Source organism: Schistocerca piceifrons, chromosome 2, assembly GCF_021461385.2.
Source record: "Schistocerca piceifrons isolate TAMUIC-IGC-003096 chromosome 2, iqSchPice1.1, whole genome shotgun sequence".
NCBI lineage: Eukaryota > Metazoa > Arthropoda > Insecta > Orthoptera > Acrididae > Schistocerca > Schistocerca piceifrons.
The window spans coordinates 975,934,456-975,944,932 of NC_060139.1; positions in this window are offsets into that span (position 1 = coordinate 975,934,456).

Consider the following 10,477-nt stretch of genomic DNA (forward strand, 5'->3'; position numbering starts at 1 on the left):
GTCCTAGCATTTGAAACCAGTTTCTGAAAATATAATGTAACTGGATGAATAAAAAAATCTACTCCCCAAGTGGTGGCAGGAGGTATTACAGTTTGCAAGCTTTTGGAGCCAGTGGCTTCTGGCAGAAAGGTTAAGGAGAAAATAAGGGGTAGAGTTCGGAAAAGTCTTTTGGAACCCTGGGTCAGTGCACATTTACCAAACAGGATGAGAAGGAAAGAGTGACTGTTGGGGACTGCCTTTTAATGCCAACTGTCAGAATGTAAGTACTGTTGTTTGTGAGTAGATTTAATGTGAGCTGACCTATAGTGAGAATGAGATCAACATCAAGGAAAGTGGCATGGGAATCTGAATTGGACCATGTGAAATTTAATTGGGTGACTGTATTTAGGGATTCCAAGAATTTTAACAGGTCAGCCTCACTGTGAGTCCATATAACAATGATGTCATCAGTGTATCTAATCCAAACCAAGGGCTACAGGCTTATGGATCCCAGGAAAGCACCCCCACACCTGGTGACCCATGATAAGGGTGGCATGGGAAGGAGCCATTCCGATTCCCATGGCTGTACCCTCTGTTTTTATGTCTGTTTCTTAAAGATGAAGTAGTGGTTGATAAGTATAAAGTTGATTAAGATGAGCAGGAAGGATGTCATATTTGTAATCAGGTGGACACTGACTGAGGAAATGTTCAGCACCAGACCTACCATGTACATCAGGCATGTTGGTGTTGAGGGAGGTGGCATCAGTGGTGACAAGCAAGGTGGGTGTGTGGAGCAGAATGGACGCGGATTTCAGATGATCTAGGAAATGATTGGTGTTTTTAATATAGGAGGGAAGTCTTTGTACTTTGGGTTGCAGGTGTTGATCAAGTAAGGCAGATATACATTCAGTGGATGCTTTGAAGCCAGCAACTATGGGATGGCCAGGGTGATTGGGAGTGTGGATCGTAAGGAGGAGGTAAAAAGTTGGGTGTCCATGGTTTGGTTTGGGTAAGAAATTCTATGGAGTTAGATGTTAGACCTTGTGAGTGGCCTGAGGTTTGAATGCAGATCAGTTTGAATTACAGGTATGGGATCGTGATGGCAGTTGTATGTAAAGGTGTTGTTGAGCTGGCGTACACCTCCACATACGTACTCCTGTTGGTCAAGTACTACATTGGTAGATACTTAGTCCACTGGGAGGATAATGATTGAGCCATCAGCTTTTAGGAAACGAAGAGCATGGAGTTCTGCAGAGGACAGGTTACGATCATGTTGTAGGCACCTTAGGAGGGCTTTTTAAGCAATACTGAATGTGAGGAATTTTTGGAAGGCTTGTAAGGTATGATTTTGAGGTAGTGCTGGTGGATCAAGTTGGGATTGTGATTGTAACTGTTCAAGGCAGGGTTCAATTTCAGTTTTGCTTTTGGAAAGGTTTTGGGATTAGGTTGCAAACTGATACTTTTATTACTGTTAGTCCTTCACCAAAGTAGCATGATTAAATACAGATTTAGGAGTGAAAGTGAGACGGTTAGATAATTCAAGAGGGGAGAGTGCGGTAGAGGAGCGGTTGTGAGAAATGTACTGTTATGACTGGTTGAGTTGTTATTTGTCTGAGGGTCAAGGCTGGGGGTTTTTAAGGATATTGCCCAAGCTCAGTTTGTAGAAGAGGAGTTGTGGTTGATGGTGTGGCTGTTTAAGGAGCTGCAGGAGGACAGGAACGGAAACACCTCTGTTGAGGTAATTTAGGAGAAGGTTGTGGATAGCTTTTTGACTTGAAGTCTGTCATGTTGCAGCTTGGAGTTGGCCTGGCAGATGATACTATCCAAAGAAATGTGAGGGGCAAATAATTGCAGGATTTTGTAGGAGAGAAGTCTGGTGGAGCGGAAATTGAAGGATGAGGCATGTAGGTCACTGATTAGCTGGATAATTGCAAGAGATTGCTGTATTTGAAACTTTAAAAGGGGCTGGTGTAGAGTAGGGTTACATCTTCGAGACAGGGACTTTCACTGCAGGGCCTTTTGGAGTAACTGCAAGGGACAAGCAGGTTTCAAGAAAAAGAATATGAGACCTTTGTTTTTACAGTGCAAAAGAATGGTTGAGAAAAGAATGTATTATGTGAAGAGATTTAAAGGCAAGAAAATTGGAAAAATTTGTACGAAAATCATGCAAGGGGTTGACAAGAGGTAATTAATGAGTGTGTGAGAAGTTTTCTCCAGACTGGGAAGTGGGAAATACCCCAAGAATCAATCTTCGCTTCTCATCCTGTCCGATAAATGACCTTTGACCTGGGGTTCTGGGTGAGTTTTCCAATCTCCACACCTTTTCTGAAACCTTGACAGTCCTTCTCCTTCACCTCTCTCCCTTCCCCTTCTGCTAGAAGTAGTAGCTCCTGGAATACCGTTTGTGTGTGTTTTCTCCTGCCGCTGCTTGGTGAGCAGATTTTTTCTCTGTCCAGTTAAATTATATTGTAGCATTTGAGATTATCAGTTCGTTCCACAGTGGAGGGATAGGTCGGGGAAGGTTAAAAAGGTATTATTCGGACCCCAGGATGATGGGGGCCCCACCTTTAAGTCAGGACGAGGTATATTTTCCCTATTCCTCAATGTTGACGATGTTGGCTGCAGAAAGACAACTGTTGCACAATTGATCACAGCTGCCATTTTATTTGTTTAATTCTTGAAGGAATAGTTTTGAATATGGCTCTGTTCACTGTATGTCATGTCGTATAGAACCCACATTAAGTCTTCACTATCAGAGGCATTTACAGCAACTTATATCACAGTATTAGTGATTTGTTTGCCACACACAAGTCACTTGTTGACAGTACATGCGATATTATAAGAAATTAAGTTTTTGAAACATGCACGTCTAACATGCCAGCAAATCTCAAAAAATTCTTACGTCAGCGGATCAGGTAAAAGAATTTTTTTTTCATGTTTATTAACGCTACATAAGTAAAAGTTAACGTTTGGCACGAACTTTGTTAAACATCTGAAAAAATTTTGGGTAAAAAAGAGCTCTAGCAATTAATTTCAGAGAGTTTTATGAACATGTTATTTGATAAAAAGAAAAGTATATTACTTCCAGGTCATATAGACTGTAGCATAATAGCAAGAGAAGTGTATGTCACTGAAAGGCAGATGTTACTTGTTAAGTACACATTGGGGAGTTGTTTCATAACGAGTATACTCAGTTTTGGTGCCCCCTTAAAGTTGGGAGCTTGATTCCTAAATGTGTATTTAAAGAACGTATCATAATCCACTTGCTCTGTGTGTTGTTTGTGTGAAGTGTCTTTGCAGGGAGGGGAGAGTCAGAGTGGGGCAGGGCCAGGTAGAGTGCAGGGTAGATAGTATATGAACGATTTGTGGGTATTGTGCTTTTGGTAGAACACAGTTAAAAAAGTTGTTTGATGTAAAGTGCAAATCAGCTCTAATAGGTTCATTGTATATTTGGGATGAAATAAAATTAATGAAATATATCCTGTATGTGTGGAGGCAACTGTTATGAGAGCTTCTTTTTAATAAAAACTGCAAAAGAAAAACGTTTTTCCGGTTCAAATCAGTTGCTCCTCTTAAAATATGTGGCTTTGAAAGTGATTAACTACTTTGGCATGTGTTCAAACCAGTTTTGGAAATATTTTTCCACTGTGATGTAGGTACCTCAAAGAGACAGTTTTTCATGGATTCAGCACCTTCTTGAGATGACTGAAGTCAACACATTTCGTTTAACAAAAGGGAACAAAAAGACTTTAATAGGAGGTGTACTGGATGAATACGGGTAATGAAACATTAACTTCATGTTTTTCTCTGTTAAATTGAAACTGGCACTGTCATAGTGAAGAATGTTGCATTGTTTTACCTTATTCAGCATTCACTGTTCTTTGGTCCTCTAAAGCAGTGCTTGTGTTGTGTCATGTGCAAACAAACAAGTGATCATTTTCTTGAAAGTGTTTGATGATCGTATCATATTTATTCGTTTTGGTTCGCCTTGAAACATCCAGTTCTGTGCTGCTTAGTTTCCAGCTCATATGAATGATCAAAGTTCTGTCAACTTTTGTGATATAGTATACGAGATAATTTCTTTGGTCAGATTGTATGGCATTCAGTCGGGAACAGATCATTCTCACAGCTGAATGTTCTGGCAAAATTGAATGTACTATAGTCTTCATGGTAAGTCATATCGCAATTGTCTTTTTAAGTCTGTTGCACTCGGTGTAAGTGCTTTTAGGGACAACAGATTTTGGTTTATATTCACAAAATTCAGTGGTGACTGAAGCACAGCCACATCAAAATTCTGCAAAAAGTCTTGAATGTGAATGTGATGACTTATCTACTCCATCATTTTGTAAGCTGCCATTGTTTTAACAGCAATAGCTTAAAAAAACTATCATTATATTAAGGTACTGTATTTCTTCACATTTATGCTAATTTAACGTCAAATAGATTAAAACATTTTTTTAATGTTAGAATTGTGTGAATCTCACAGTGGTTACGCAGTGATCTGCTTATAGGGACACTATGGAAAAGTAGCTTAAGTAACCTTGTGTCCGAGCTTATCTTATGTAGCTTGCTTACAAGATTAAAGTCTGTTACATCTACATGGATACTGCGCAAATCACACTCGAGTGCCTAGCAGAGGCCTCATCAAACCATGTTCACAATAACGCTCTTCCAATCTCAAATAGCGCACAGGAAAAACAAACATCTCTCTCTTTCTGTGTGCTCTGATTTCCCTTATTTTATTATTATGATAATTTCGCCCTATGTACTCAGTGTCGACAAAATATTTTCGCATTTGGAGGAGAAAGTTGATGATTGAAGTTTCGTGAGAAGATTCTGCTGCAACAAACACCTTTGTTTTAATGATGTCTACCCCAAATCCTGTATCATGTCTGTGACATTCTGTCCCCTATTTCTTGATTATACAAAGCATGCTGATCTTTGACCTTTCTTGATGTACTCCCATTAATACTATCTGGTAAGAATACTACACCGCGCAGCAGTACTCCAAAAAGGGGACGGACATGCATAGCGTAGGCAGTCTCTTTAGTAGATCTATTGCATCTTCTAAGTGTTCTGTCAATAAAACAGTCTTTGGCTTGCGTTCCCCACAATATTCTCCATGTGTTCTTTACAATTTAAGTTGTTCACAATTGTAATTCCTAGGTATTTAGTTGAGAATATAATGTAATTGAATAGATAAAAAAACTACTCATCAGTTGGCGGCAGGAGAACACACACGCACAAGGTTTAATTTACGCAAGCTTTCAGAGCCAATGGCTCTCCTCCTATCAGTATAGTTGGAGGTGAAGGAAGAGGGGTCAAGGAAAAGGACTGGAGAGGTTTAGGAATGAACCAGATTCCTTTTAGCGCTCATGTGGATGACTTCACGCTTTTCATTATTTAGGGTTCATTGCCAGTTTAGTTTTCGCACTATACAGATATCTTTCCTAAACCATTTACAGTTTGTTTTGATTTACTGACATCTTTTATAGATGTTAAATGACAGCATCATCTGTAAACCACCTAAGACGGCTGCTAATATTGTCTGCTAAGTTTTTATGTGGATAAGGAGCTGCGGCTGGTGTATAACACTACCTTGGGGAACACCAGAAATCACTTCTGTCTTATTTGATCACTTTCTGTCAATTGTTACAAACTGTTATCTAAGAAGAAATCATGAATCCAGTCACATAACAGATAGTATTCCGTAAGCATGCAATTTGACTACAAGCTGTTTGTGATGTAGTGTCAAAAGCCTTCTGCAAATGTAGAAATACAGAATCAATCTGAAATCTCTTGTCAGTAGTACTAAACTCATTGTGTGAGTAAAGAGCTAGCTGTGTTTGAGAGGAACATTGTTTCCTAACTCGGTGTTGACTGTGTGTCAATAGACCATTCTCTTCGAGGTAATTCATGATATTCGAACACTGTATATGTTCAAAAATCCTGCTGCATATTGACATTAATGATATGAGCTTGTAATTTAGTGGATTAGTTCCACTGTTTCTTGAATATTGGTGTGACCTGTGCAACTTTCCAGTCATTGGGTACGGTTTCTTCATCGAGCGAGCAGTTGTATATGGCTGTTAAATATGGAACTTTTGCATCAGCATACTCTGAAAGGAATCTACTTGGGATACAGTCTGGACCAGAAGACTTACTTTTATTAAGTAATTTCAGTTGCTTCACTACTCTGAAGATATCTACATCTAACTTACTCATGTTGGCAGCTGTTCTTGATTTGAAATCTGCAATATTCACATCATCTTCTTTGGTGAAGGAATTTTGGAACGCTGTGTTTAGTAACTTGTCTTTAGTATTTCCATTGCTACTTTTCCAGGGATTGTATGTAATCACATATATCTCTGAAGATTGTGAATATTATTATTTAGACACTTTCTTTACTGCACCAGCAGTTGAATTGTAAGCACCGAATACTATTTGTACCTCAAAACAGTTATGCTCAAAATGTAATTGCATAATCTGATTCAGAAATTCTGTATCCGTTGATTGCTTTGTTACGCCAATCAAGGATCTGTGTTTACCCAAATATCAGTGAGTGCAAATATCTCTGGCTGGCATTAACAATTCTCAAGTATAGTAAATTATTATCTGTGTAATTTGTGATCACTTGAGTCACTTCCTAAGTAAGAAAACTAATTACTTTGCCACATCCCTATACTTCCAAAATATTTCGGTATTCCCAGTTAATATTGATCTTGTGCAATATTTACGATTCATAGATTAACAAGTTCCTTTCTTTTGGTTTAGTAATAGATTTTAAATTTTCACACAGTAAAAACGCTTTTGAGAAATTTTTTTAAACACATCCTTTGCAAATATTTTTGAAATAAATAATTACATAAACACTTTCAGCATCTTTCCTGAAGACACAACTTTTATTACAGAACACTATGTACGTACTACCACCATGTAAACTTTACTGACTTCTCCGTACATATGTTGGCAAGCATGGCTCTTTCTGAACGGAACACATTTTATTTTTCGCATATGTCGTTGCTGCAATTATTAATAACAGAAAAAAGCTTTGTATTATCACATATTTGAAGTGTATGCTTACAAATACTTTGCAAAAGAGCCTGTTATTTCCTTTGAAGTACCCTTAGTTTCATTCATTGCTCTCAGAAGTGCAAAAATTCAAGCATTTTAAATATGTTCAGTGAAATGAAAGAGGTGTTTTCTTAGAGCCATGTAAACAGTCTTGAATATATCATAGTATATTTCCATGTGATGGATGCTTGGATTTGTTCTTCAGGTGTATAATCCATTTTCAGGTGAAGGCAAACTGCTAAATAGCTACAATTTCTGTCTGAACTTTTTTCCTCAGGCACATCCAGAAACTCTGTGTAGAATGGTAATTCCAGCCCACTTTTATGTTAGCATAATTACCAATATCCTGTTATTTACTCTTAATGAAACATTGCTGGAGGACGGAACAAGAAAAGTATAATGGAGATAAAATGACACTGTCCAGGTGTTGACTTTCAAGTAATGTTTACAAATATTACACAATAAACTTTATTTAGATCTGGCCTTCCTAGTTCTGAATTAGTAGAAGATACGTCCCACTTGTACTTTGCCTCTTAATGATGCCAGCCTAACAGTATCTATACTGCATGTAGTGTTGTTCATAATTCTCTAACAAGATGTTGGGTTTTGCAAAAAGTTTTAAGTATAAGGAATGGAAACAAGTGCCTCGTCCGGAAAATACAGGGTGTTTCATCTATCTGATGACTTCCTGCTCGGGGTATTGCAGGCTGGCTATGGAAGCCGTGCCTGTTGGTGGAATGGGTCCCGAGGGACTGCAATATGCCCCCCTCCCCCTTTTTATGGGTTTTACCTTGAAGGTCATACAGACATATGGGCCTTGTCTTCCAGTGTCATTTGAGCAGTGAAACAGCCATCATGAGTGGGAACAGTGAAGTTTTCAAATGTAACAATGGCAAGAGTGAATTGTCCAATTCCACAATGGGTGTTTATTTACAATTCGTATGTGCGTACAGTGTCTGCTCAAAGATTGTTTGAAAGTTTCCAGGTGTTAGAGTTGTGATGCAGTTCACAAATTAGTGAACAAATTTCATGAAATGGGAAGTGTTCAAGACTAGAAGCGTAAATGACTCTGTACATTGCTCACAGAAGCTCATATTGCTGACATTGCACACCGCCTGGAAAATTCCTCTAAAAATTCTCTTACACAGCTTTCGCAGCAAACACAAATATTGTGCACCTCTGTACAGCAAGGGGCTGAGCTGCTATACAGTATCAGTAGTACAAGAACTTCGACCTGGTGATCCTGTGCACACGATTAAGTTTTGCGAATGGATTTTAAAACTAGTGCATGACTGTGAAATGCATCCTTACCACATTCTGTTTTCAGATGAGGCTTGGTTCCATTTACATGATTATGTTAATTCCCAAAATTGTCAACATTGGGGAACAGATAGATCTATTGCGCTTCATGAGGAACCCCTAGTCAGAAAACAGGGTTTTGGTGTGCAGTTAGTGGTGACAATAATAGGCCCAACCTTTTTTAATGACACAGTTACAAGTGAAAATATGTGCAAAACATTTTGTGGCCGTTCTTTAGTGAACTGAGTGAAAGAGAATGAAGCTTCACATTTTTTCAACTGGATCTGGCAAGGGGTCATACGGTCAATGTTTCTTTGCACACAATTCATGATGTGTTAGATGAAAGAGTGATTAGTAGTAATGTCTTGTCCACTAGAAATCCTGGTTTAACTCTGTGCGATTTTTATTTGTGGGGTGCACTGAAGGACAATTTACTTAAAATTGAGAGCAGAACAATACGTCTTTCGTTTCTTGAATTACTGGGTTTTATATCCAACAGTCAGTCTCACATGATGCGTCCATTCACATTCTTGTCCATCACGAATCATGGTTGTAACAATCATAGTATCTTATAAACGATTCAAGATATTGAAATGAGGTTCTTTGCAAATGATTACATGCAATGAGGCCCAAATGTTGGATGTTAAATACTTCAAACTATTTTATTCGTCATGATGATGGAAGTAACTCGTTAGCATATACATGCCCACAGCAGTGAAAGGTTTAATTTCTGTTTCTTGATGACTTTATGCTGATATAGAGGAATTGGGTACAATATCTTGTTCAGAGTTTGAACTTTGTTTTACAACTTTACACACCACCATAAGATATACTAATTAGGTGAGAGCCTCTGCTGTGTCCGTTGGCAGCATTGTGACAATTATAGTGCTAAAGAATGTAATTCTACCATTGATTCTGCTGTCTAAGTAATCTGTCAATATAACCCAATTCTGTATTTCAATGCTGTACGATGCACTATTATGACTTCATACAATGAATGAGTGCCACTGCTTGCTGTGGTTTGTTCTCGTCTATGACAGGACTGTAATGCAGCATATCGTAAACATTGATGAGCACAAGTATTGATAGTGGAAATGCAAGCTTCCGAATTCATTCTGCAAATCAGTGATGCTCACAGTACCAGGTGGAAGGACTGGTGGCACACGTAAACACGTTCAGAGCACACAGGAACAGGCACAAAGGCGTAAACATGTTCAGAGCACACAGGGACAGGTACAAAGGCACATGCATTAACACGTCCAGAGCAGTTAAAGGTTTAAAATCTGATTCTGAGGGAAGGTAATTGAAAGTTTGTCAGGAGAAAAAGGACAGCAAATAATGTTAATAGTAGACTAAAACCAGACACACTCAATAAAGATGAAGCAGCAAAGGTTCTGACCTGTAAAGCAGGACTAATTACATAAGAATAAAGTTTGCAAATTGTAGTATAGGAGTGGGAGGGAAGAGCAGTTATATATAAAAACAAAGATGATGTAACTTACCAAACGAAAGCATTGGTATGTTGATAGACACACTAATAAACACAAACACACGCACAAAATTCAAGCTTTCGCAACCCACGGTTGCTTCATCAGGAAAGAGGGAAGGAGAGGGAAAGATGAAAGAATGTGGGTTTTAAGGGAGAGGGTAAGCAGACACTTGTGTCTATATATATATATATATATATATATATATATATATATATATTGTGTTTGTGTGTCTATCGACCTGCCAGCGCTTTTGTTCGGTAAGTTTCATCATCTTTCTTTTAGATATATATATATATATATCTGTGTGTGTGTGCGTGTGTGTGTGTGTGTGCGCAAGTGTATACCTGTCCTTTTTTCTCCCTAAGGTAAGTCTTTCCGCCCCCGGGATTGGAATGACTCCTTACCCTCTCCTTTAACCCTTTTAGTGCCAGGCGTTTTCTCAAAAGATCATGTTAAAAGTGCCATGCGATTTTACAGTAAAATGCATACCTCTGCCATACTTGCAATAAAATCTAAATTAATGCATAAAGGAATGTATAATTTTTTTTAATTTTTAGGGAATGCTGCTGGCTACAGTAATATGTGCAATACACATTGTCAAAGAACATATTTTCAGAGAAAAAAATTATTTTCAT